Source organism: Cydia strobilella, chromosome 7 (assembly GCF_947568885.1).
Source record: "Cydia strobilella chromosome 7, ilCydStro3.1, whole genome shotgun sequence".
Classification (NCBI taxonomy): domain Eukaryota; kingdom Metazoa; phylum Arthropoda; class Insecta; order Lepidoptera; family Tortricidae; genus Cydia; species Cydia strobilella.
The window spans coordinates 7,485,529-7,497,396 of record NC_086047.1 but is presented as its reverse complement, the minus strand read 5'-3'; positions in this window follow the sequence as shown (position 1 = coordinate 7,497,396).

Genomic DNA, 11,868 nt, shown 5'->3' with positions numbered 1-11,868 from the left:
ACTATCAAAAAGTTATCAGTTTTTTTGTAGAGCCAAGCTTCTCACTCTACAAGCCCTAACTTCACAAACTCTACACCTTAGCCAAAATATGTGGCTTGGCCGATTCGCTACCGTCACATGGACGTGAGGTGAAAAATTGATTCACTATTAATTATATTTTTTGTTATATAATAAGTAGTTCTTGTAGTAACGAAACGGCCAAGCCACATAATTTGACTAAGGTATAGAGTTTGTGAAGTTAGAGCTTGTAGAGTTAGAAGTTTGGCTCTACAAGAGATCTGATAACTTTTTGAAAGTGCGAGCCTTATGGTCTCGTCTTAGCAACATTTTACATGAAAATGTTTTTGGTGGGATTTCACTTCTTTTTGTAAGTTGCTTATAACAATCTTTCATCCCCCAATTTAAAGGGAGTAATTTACTATGAAAAATCCTGAAATACGTATCTGGAGGCATCGTTTACACAATCTGCTTTTTACCGATTCCTCATAGACTTCAACCCCCTTTTTCCCCCTAACTTTGTTTTCCACCCCCTTGCGGGGTGATTTTGGGGTTGAAAACTATTCTATATCCTTCCCCATAACAAAAACTATCTACATATCAAATTTCAACGAAATCGGTTCAGCGGTTATTAATAAGGGCTAACGCGTATGAATTCGCCGCTAGGGGCGCTAGTGTAGATGGTGGTCTTTTCCATAGTTCGAAATGTCAAATGTCATTTGTCACTTCAATGACTGACAGCTGTTCTTTAGTCTTTTGGACCACCATCAACAGAGGCGCCAACTGGTGAGCAAAAAAACGATAGCCCTCATTCCCCATAAAAAAATCCACCCCTCTTTTCGCCCCCTAAGGGGCTAAAAATTTCAAGTTTTTGAATTTTTCTGTTGTTTGTGTACTAAAAGACTATCTTACATACCAAATTTCAGCTTCCTAGGATTTCAGGAGTACCCTAAAGGTTTTGATGATCATCAGTGAGTGAGTCAGTGAATGAGTGAGTGAGTGACGAAATCGGTTTTTTTTAACGAATAAAATCTAAAGTATAATATGTTATTGAATTTTTTTATGATTAATAAGTCCACTAATGACATATCCCGAGAATTTTGTTTATCTGTTATAATCCAAACGGTCCAAACCCAAGTTATGAGGGTTAAAAAAAACGACGAAGCGCGTCGAGAAAAGGTAGGTAGTGCCCTTGCGCTTCGCTTTGCTCGTTTTGGCGGGGGCACTGCCGTGCCCCCAGATTATTTAGTTGTATTTTTGGCCTGGCTTATAAAGTAGGTACCAACAAAATTAAATCATTCCTAACTGGATAAGGATGACTCACGCTAGACCGAACCGGAGCCGGGCACGTGATCACCGATCAGCCGTCATAGATAGAAAATGACGTGTCGGACGCATAGACCCGGGCCCGGCCCGGTCTAGCGCGAGTCATCCTTAACTTTGAAGGTAGGAAAATGCCGATGGGAAAACCTGACTTTTTGACTTTACATGACGGAGTAATAACAAATCAGATAATTTGCCATGTGATTACAGTCACATTTATACGAAGCTATTGCCTACAAATCCTACAATGAATTGGATGCGGTAATTCAAGGCCAGCCCCGTGACGGACGTATCCGCCACCTATTCATACGATTAGTCTAGCTGACGAATAGTTTCCAATTAAATATGGGGTTGAGTAACTGAGACCGGTTACATATGAATACTTTTTACAGCGAGTTTGCACTATTTGCAGCAATTCAGTTGCGATCTAAGGTCACCCCACACTAGCATCTTTTGAGCGTCGGCGTCTAGTCATCGCTATGGAAAATGGCGTCGATGCGCTGTTGCGCCAACATCCAGAGTTGACTGGACGCCGCGCTCGGGAGACGCTAGCGTGGGGTGGCCCCTATCGATACCTATTTACAGCTGGGACTTGGGGCCCGCGCGACATCGTCAAATTTAATAGAAACGTTCGTCAAACGCCTGCCCGGCCTTACAATGGTCACACTTCAAGATGATAGCCAGTTCAATAGCTAGCTGTTTACTTGCATTATAATGGCAACGACAAGTCTTCTTTCTTCTCTGTCGTATCGCTCTTGACAGAGCGGTCGTGGTCACGTTGAAGCGTCCGCATCGGTAGTAGAGGCGGACACAGCTCTTCGCACGATCTTCCGCCATCTCTCCCTGTTGGCAGACTGTCTAGCACACTCAGATACGCGGTTTTCCACTGCGGACTTTATTTGGTCAGTCCAGCGCATAAGTGATTTGCCGCGCGATCTGGTTCGCTCCATTCTGCCTTGTACGACCAGTCGCTCTATGGAGTCGTTATCTCGCCTAGAGACATGTCCAAAGTACTGTAGTATACGCGACTGTACTACAGTCGATAAACGCTGTGTGATGCCGAGCTCCTGGAGCATGGACACGTTGGTGCGGAAGTCCGTCCACGATATCCCAAGCATCTTCCTCCAGCACCACATCTCCAGGGCATCTATCTTCCCCTTTTACAACTCGCGCACTGTCCACGTCTCTGCCGCGTAAAGAAAAATGAGAAATAAAAGTGTTCGCACGAGTCTGACTTTAGTGGCTTTGGTAATGTTGCGATTCCTCCATACTTTCTTTAACTTCTCCGTCGCAGTTCTGGTAATGGCCATGCGTCGTTTCACTTCATCTACGCAGCCGCCGCTGTTTGAGACTAAAGCCCCGAGGTAAACGTAGGTCTGCACCACGTCAAGTCTACTTGAATTTTATTCCCTATGTACTGCGCTACTTTGCCACGTGACGCTTGATATTATGTACGTAATCATACGTAACAGCGGGCGCCCCGTACCTCGCCGGGGGCGTATTTACCCTGCGCCAAAAAGAGGGCCATGGTCCGGAGCAGCGGGCTGCTAATGAAGGCGTAAGGCGAATTTTCCGAACAGCTTAGAAGGCTATGGGACGGTAAACTTGTATTAAGCCTACATAGGGCGTCAAATTGCATTACCTCGCGGTTCATGGTTTCCGTTTCCGCTCCAAATCTCTCCTTGTACACCGATCGGTGGCTATTCTCGCAGATATGTCAATACAAATATAAAAAGTTTATTCGCAGTAATATGGTTACAAATGTTACAATGGTCTTAAATTACATTAAAATAGATCTGCAGACTGCACATTACACCCTTTTCTTGCGTGCGAATGTTACATGAGTGAAATTTTTATTTTTGTTACATTTCATGCTTACCAAATCTATCAAGCTACTAACCTGAATAAGTATTATAACGCCTTATTATTACGCCTTAGTCTTATTTATAATCAAATACCTAACTCATTTACCGTGTAAAATACTTTTTGAATGAGCTATTGATGGAGAGCAGATTTTAATGCTTTTAAGGGCAATTGACGCAATAATCCAATTTTGTTTTTGGCAATATTAATTTGCATTCGTCTGTCCACTCATCAGAAAAGTTTAACATGATTTTGTGGAAACCGGAGCTAAAGATACACCAAGCCCGTTGTTCTGACCTGAAAATACTCTGTATTTTGTATTGCATTACACTTCGTAAATGTACGCAGATTATAATTAACTTACAAATAAGTAATTTATATCTTTACAATCTACATACCTATCAGGTTGAAACTTTGGATATTAAAACATATAAAAAAAACACACACAATTCGTACTAAATACTGGATATTTCCTAGTACTTAATGTTTAAGAAACATTTACCTATTATAGGTACCGATAAAGTTTTTCGTCGTGGTTAAATTGCCTTCGTTTCTGACATACCTACAGTTCGAGTTTTTTTTTTATAAATAATAACAATGCAATGGGTAAGACTCACTTTTGATAAGAAATAAAAAACGAGTACACGCTCTTTGTCTTAAAAATTTAGGTCATGAGCTTTGCATAGATTTGCAATTGAGAATTTAAGACATAATAAAACCGACATATTTTCACACGTAGCTAATTAATAAGTCACACTGTCCCTGGCAACTTATTTAGCGTCAAGAAGTTTAAACAAAAATAAACAAGTATATACCGTTCGGATTAATGATCTCATAATATATGTATATATGATATTGATGTTTACAAAGGTCTTCACACGAGACTTTCGATAACTGTTTTAAATAACTCAATAAAGTGAGATAGTATTAAAAAATAATCGACCAGGGAAGTAGGTACTTAGGCCAATGACTAAATAGTAGTTTATGATATCTCACCACCTAGATTATCTAGTGTAGTCCGTACTATCCATTAGCCCATTTTATACGGCGTAGGTTCTCCGTAAAAATGGCTTAATTTATATGGGGAAGAAAATGTTCGGGTCAGCTAATCGCGCCGAGCAAGGTAAATCATTGCACTTCGGGTGATGCATACTACATAAATACGACAACGACAACGGGATACTGAAGGTCATCGCCGATAGACCCGATAGTTCCATCCTGTGTGCATGGGTCAAAACTATTAAGTAAAATACATATATCGACATTTGTTATGCGTGTATCTGTTGCTCTTTTGACATAAAATCATTATTTATATGAATTTAATTTTTTTCACATTCTAATCATTATTCTAGTCTATATTATTTTTAATCTGACATATTAATTATTATTATTATATTCATTATTTAAATTTATTGGATTGTGATTTTATTGTTGAAAGTTTTGTTTTTATTTTTAATGTATTTACTAACACATAGCTATAACGATGGTACTAACAATATTGTATGGAATTTTGAATATTCTGAAATAAAGATACTTTTTTTATAAATCGCCCAAACGGGACTACCCTAGAGAACCGAAAGGAACGGAAATGTGCTATTTATTATATTATAAGCTCTGGCTTCCAGGGATAGCGGTGCCGTCATACTCGTATAGCGGCCGTCTCCATACAAAATACTACACCATCCATATTTAGCCATATAATTTTGTATGGAGACGGCTGCTATATGACATTTATGACGGCACCACTATCCTAAGAAAACGGAGGGGGAGAAACGGTGGAACGGCACACTTCATACCTTACCTGTCAAATATCGGTTTTATTTAGGTTTGATTTCTCTACAAAGCATTATTTTATCATTGTTTTTTGGCATCATTTCGATTGCTACATGTGTGTTAAAAGGAAAGTCTTTGAATTCTAAAATCTTTCTACTTTGCATAATGCCGCAGTTCGTGAACCTACGAGTAAATAAAGTCGTGCATGATATTATGCACTGTCTATACCTTACCGGGGCTTTAGCTTGCTCAAGATAAATTTATCTCACAACGGCTCCTTAATATCCATATTTGTCAGCTTTGTCGTGAGTCGATAGATCGGGAAAGCCCGAAATAAATTTATATGAAATTGCAGGCGTCTATAGGTGAAGGAGACTGCTTACCAACAGGCGGACTGTATGCTTGATTACATCTACGTGGAAATTAAAATATATACCTAGGCATGTCCTTACCATTTACTGTTCCTGGCTGACTACTGGTACGAGTACCTTCACACTATTTAGTTTTTATTTAAAAAATATTACGTACTAAAACAATGGTCAGACAACCTTCTACGAGTGTAATTAGAAAAGACAAGAATCTAGACCGGTATCCATAACAACTGCAATCTATGATTTACTTTATACGTACTAAGTCAGGTCATAATTTCTATCACAAAGGTTTTGACTGTGATAATATGTATTATAAAGCTTTTAATAAAAAAGCTAGCCATGATTTGAAAGCTTCTTTTATTAATCAAAACGTAATATAATTAGTTTAAAATTATAATCGCAACTTTATTTACTACTTGTTTACTTTGGGATTGTCATTAGACGCAAATACGCGGCTGGATTGTGAAAATAGGTACAATTGTTTATTTGTATGAACCTACTTTATTAGAACATTATTTTAACACCAGCAAGTCTGCTAATACCCTAAAACCAAACTAGGTACATTTCAGTAACACACTTATTTTTGACTGCCATCCAACATGTACAGTTGCAAATTGGCAGTCCAATACACATACATTATATATCCAAAGAAAGATAAAAGACGAAGCTTTTGTTTTATGTAAGATTCAACCATATAAAGAAGAGAAATAAATATATAGTGATCAAAATCACCTTGAACAGGCCGCGTATTTTTTGCGTTTTTTTACAACTTTTTTCCGAATATTACATAGAATTATGCAAAACTTAGATAGCAAATTACGATAAATCATATTGTAAGTAATTCAACATAATAAGCATTCAACCCATATGGGTATGTATATACATATATGGATAATAAGGATATGGATAATTATTTACTAATGTTCACGAATTGTGTTTGAAAGTTTAATGACGATGTTATTACATCAAGGGTAGTCAAAATGGCAAATCGGAAACAATATTGTTTCATCATGTTAAACCGTACAATTATGCCGTACGGAGTATTTTCTTTTAAAAGGACCCTGAAAGGAAACTGAAGTTATCACTTTGATATAATGAAGTAGACAGTGGGAATAAAACTCTACCTTAGTCAAAACCGTTATCTACCTTAATGTTAAAATTTTATTCACTGTTCATTACTTTTCTGTTATACAATAGTTCTTGTAGTAACGAAACGGCCAAGGCACATATTTTGACATTTTTGACTAAGGTGTAGAGTTTGTGAAGTTAGGGCTTGAAGAGTTAGAAGCTTGGCTCTACATGAGATCTGATAACTTTTTGACAGTGCGAGCTATATGGTCTCGTCTTCGCAAACTTTTACGCGAAAATGTGTTTGGTGGGGATGATTTATTCTGCATCTATGAAGAAACATCCAGTGTATTAACAACATGCATCAAAATATGCTCAAAGGCATACAATAGGCAACTCAGTATAATAAATTATGTTTAAAAATTACACACTGTTGCTATCACTTTTGATGTTTGTTGTTTATTTATTGTTTATTTATTTATATCAATCAGACAACACTAACAAATAAACCTTACGTGCTATTTGGCATTATATTACTTATTATCTAACATGCATTAATTACTTTAAAATAGAAGGAAAAAAAATACAATATTTGGCAAGACAAATAGGGCCGTTAATTACCGCAAATAAAATAGATTTAAATTAAATTAGATTGAATCAATAAATTATACATAACCGAATACAGAATTAGGAATAATGAGTTAATAATATTGTCACAATTTTCTCAATTAAAAAATAAAATAAAATTAAACACATCTTTACAGGCCTAAGTAAATGTCACATTCTACTCTAATAAAATTAATAATGAATTCATTTCTACATAACAAAATTTAGAAAATTAGTCAAATTGTACAAAAATAATAATTAATGATATTTTTTTTATATGCACTAACGATTTTCTCGATATAACGACATGATGCAGCTAGGAATTTGGTCTCGGTTGTTATGAAGATGTCAAGTTGGTCGTCGCTGTCTAAAATGTCATTCAGTAGCATCTGTGCTTGATAAAGAGGAGAGTTAGCATGCATGCGAGTTCGAGCTGTAGGGACAGCGAAGAGACCACGGCGTCGAGGACGTAGCACTTTAGCGGTGAGTCGAGGAACACGGAGTGCTATTTGTGACAGTATTTTGTTTATATATCTAAGAATATAACGTTCATTAAATTATGTCTCTAGGTCTTTACTGACTTTAATTGAATCTTTTGTTGTTGTAGAAGCGGCTTTTGTAATATTTAACTTGCTTGCTTGCTTTGTCATCATTTTCTAATTATTTTACAAAATGAAATAAATACAACGAATTACGATTTTTTACTGATTTCACGGGGTTCGATTTTTGCTGGACAATGAGGCTTTTTGAAATATTTATTGTATCGTATTTCTTATAGTTTCCGATAAAAATTACGGCCCCATTGGAATTACTTACATTGTATTGTAGGTTTACCTAAGTAAGTAAGTAAGTAAGTAAGTATTTATTTGCAAAGAATAAGTAGGTACAATAGTGTCTTAGGTGGTAAGTGACAATTGGTTGCTTATTCTGCTATTTGTACTATACAGGTTGTACTAGCATGCAAAAATCTTAAAACTAGAAACTACTACAAATCTGGCTGTATATCTTGAGAAAGGAAATCTTTTACATTGTAATAGCTTTTATCAGTCAATAGCTTCATCAATTTATTTCTAAATCTAATGACGGTATATCATTATTTCAGAAAAAAAACGTTATCTTTCAGACATATAATGCTGTAATATGCATTGTCAAAAGCAGCATTTAGGTATCTATTAGAATTTCAGTATGATCTTTATTTGGTATTGATTTGACTTACTCGCGGTGCTCTGCTTGCTTGCACTAATCTATTAAGCACAAGTGAGACGAACCGGTAGTAATATTAATAAACCACATCTAGTTATAATATGGTAGGTATTAGAAATTTCGTAATTTTATAGACAGTTCAGTACTTACGTCTCACCTTTGTAGGTCGCGTTTCCCGTCTCCTTCACCTTCTCTATGTTCTTCCGCTTTGCGATGACATTCACACAAACGGAGCGGGAAAATTAATAAAACAGTAACACAATGTATTTAGCACTAGAATTAGGTACCTACCAAAGAAGGGTAGGGCATACCTGGCATATGGCGTGCGGTATAGTTATACATATTATATAGAACGGTTAATGTTTTACCTACCACCATTACCTGACCAGTATTTTCAAGTCCAACTACGGAATTGTCACAAAGTGTCGTAATCAACAAAAGATGTTGTACGCCCAAACAAAAATGCCCTTGGGCATAGTGAGAAAAGTGTCATCGCGAGAGAACGGCTCAGGACATTCTCATAGCTTACTAATCTTGCCTCCTACTACCCAGTATAGACGTGACCTTTACAACCATAACAATCAGACGCAGTTAGAGATAACACATACTGGTTTTACTGGGCTAGTGCGCGCTAAACGATTGAAATAACCTCGTGGCACCACGACGAAATAACTCGTGACCCGCAACCGCGGCCGTGAACCGGCTGCCAATTTATATAATTAAACTTATACATAGGTTCACGGTTTTACTAAGTAATTCTTTGATAATTGAGGTGTCTATATATGAAAAGAAAACATCAGGGAACTCCATAGGAAGTCTGGTTTAGTTTATCTCATTTTTTTCGAAGATCATATTATTTAGAAACAGTTTTCAATTTTTATTTTATTTGTTTATTCAAATTTACAACTTACTAAACATTTATATATATTATTGCCAAACTGCTGCGTTTGATGGCGAGATGCGCTCAGTTTGTATACACTTAACCTATTAAACTAATTTTATAACATAAACTAACAGTTTCATATACCACACACACATATATATATATACCTATAAACTATGGTTCAATAGAAATGGCAAATAATGTTAACAAATATGTCAGTATTTCTTAGCATTTGACATATAGGTAACCTAAAAATGGTACGCAGTTGATTTTCACTGGAATATTAATAATTAACATATATTTTAAATCGAAAATGATATAAAAAAACTATTTAAGTGTATTAACTATTGACAGGTTCAATATTGTACTTCAAGTGTGCACGGCTACGAAGTTATAAATATAAAATACCTACATTATTTTTCACTTTCTAAGTAAATCCAACTTATAATCATGATAAATCAAGAAGATATTCTTTTAATCTAGTTTTTAACATGGATTTACTAAATTTAGGACTTTGTTTTAGTAAGCTAATTGAATTTAATATTTTATGTACCAGGTACTTTTGCCACAATAGCTTTTAACTTTCGGTTGCACTAGCTTTTTCTCTTAATGTAAATACGTAGAGGCTATTGTAGACTCTGGCTTTGTAAGCTTTTCTGCTCTATACGCTTATGTAAAAACGCTGTTTTATCTTAAAACTAGCTGTGCCCGCGGCTTCGCCTGCGTGGAATTCGGTCTGTTTCAGTAAGCGGCTAATTCACCCCTAATTTATCTCCCTGTCCCCTGGAGACAGAACTTAAAGTAAAGTTGACAGATGGATACGCTAGAGGACTGTAGTCCAGATAAAATATTTTACAATTAGGTACCTACCACCAAAGATAGATATAACTCCGTAATAGATGGATACAGTCTAAGGAAAAAACGTGCCTCGAAAATCACGAAAATTTGATTCTCGATCAGATGTCGCTACTACCTTTTGCCTACTCTCGTATAGAGGGCGTTGACGGTTTCGTTTGTTATTATCTAACAATTTTAACGCATATCAGTGAAAGAACATGGGTCAAAATAAAAAAATTATTAATGCAAATAAAAAAGATCATTTATCCATATTTAAATACATTTTATCGTATTTTAATAAATCTTCATTTTTAGTTTTAAAGTGTGTCGATAGATGGCAGTGAATTTACTGTGGTTACAAAATTTACTATGACAGTACCGTTCTATAATATTATATCCTCTTTGCTACCACTAAATAAAATTACACTACAAAATGAATATTTTTTTGCCCTTATTCAAATTTTTGTCGTGATTTAAATGGCATAGAGTAGTATAGGTGTATTTCGAACGATACAGTACCATTTTTGTTTAACGTCCTTGACTGTACCTATGCAAATCGGGTACACTACATAATTCCAAAATTTTTTATTTCGAATTTTAGAATGTCGAATTTTATCATTCCGATTTTTAAATGCTCGACCCATCAAAATTCCGACTGTCATAATTACGAATGATGAAAATGACGAAGATTTATATTTCCGAAAACCCAAAAAGCCGAATATTGTAAATTCCGAACTACATAATTCCGACTATAACAATTCCGATGGTGGCAAACACCGAATTTAACATTTACGATTTTCAAAATCACGAATTCGGAATTGCCCTTATTCCGAATTAACGTGATTCCTATTTTAAATATCCCAATTTTTAAATTTCCACTTTTCTGGCAACAGTTCGTTTTCTTGGGGGTCGCAGTTCTAACCTAACCTAACCCACTTCTAGCAACAGTTCGGGTTCGCAGGTTCGCAGTTCTGTCTAATTTATTTATGCCGAATTTTTATGCCAAACATATTTTATGCCGAATTTAACATGTTGCGGCACGACAGGTACCCGTAATAATTACTAAAACGTGAGTCTTCATTTGAATATCACGGATTTCATTTTTCCGATCTTGTAAAAAACCGAATTTCTGAATACCGAATTATTTTATTTCCGATCGGACAATGATTTTTCAGAATTTAGGAATTCGGAAAAAAAAATATTTTCGGAAAAGTGTAAAATCGGAACTTTAAGCTTTCTATCAAGTGACAATCGGATTTTAAGTTTTCGGAAATAGCACATTCGTGATTTTATTCCATCGTGTTTTTAAAAATCGTAATTTTGATATTTCGGACTTATAAATAATCGGGATTATGAAAGTCGTGGTTATAAAAATCGGAAAAACATATTTCGGAATATTTGGGTGTTCCCATCAAAATCATGTCATCCAAATCGGTCCTCCAGTCAAATCAGTCAAATGACGCCGGCGGCGGGCAGCGTCTGCCCCTTTTTTTTTTCGGAGTTTGAAATGCATCTGCCCCTACGACTTGTTGATGGTCATAGCGAAGCAGACGCTCACGGGGACCTGTAGGCGCTTGAAGCGGAACTGGAAGTTGCTCGGAATGAGAAGGATACGCGGGATGAACACGGCTTCTCCGGCGCCACACTCCGTCAGGATCTGCGCCTACATATGTATTACGTACGATATATTTGGGATCACAATCGAACTCGCGCTGGCTTGCCGTTTCAGCCGAAAGCGAAGCGACCTGCCTGGCTAGAGCGCCACTGAGTCTCTCACCGTGGTTTTTCTCAGTCTCCTGAGACCGTGCCCCTTGTGGCCGCAATGCATTGCGAGACTTTTGCGAAAGATTCGATTTTTTTCGGCAAGGCATGGTAACGCGTTTAAGTCCCAAATCGTTTGACATTTACTGAAAAATGATTTTTTTAAAGTACCCACCTTCGTGA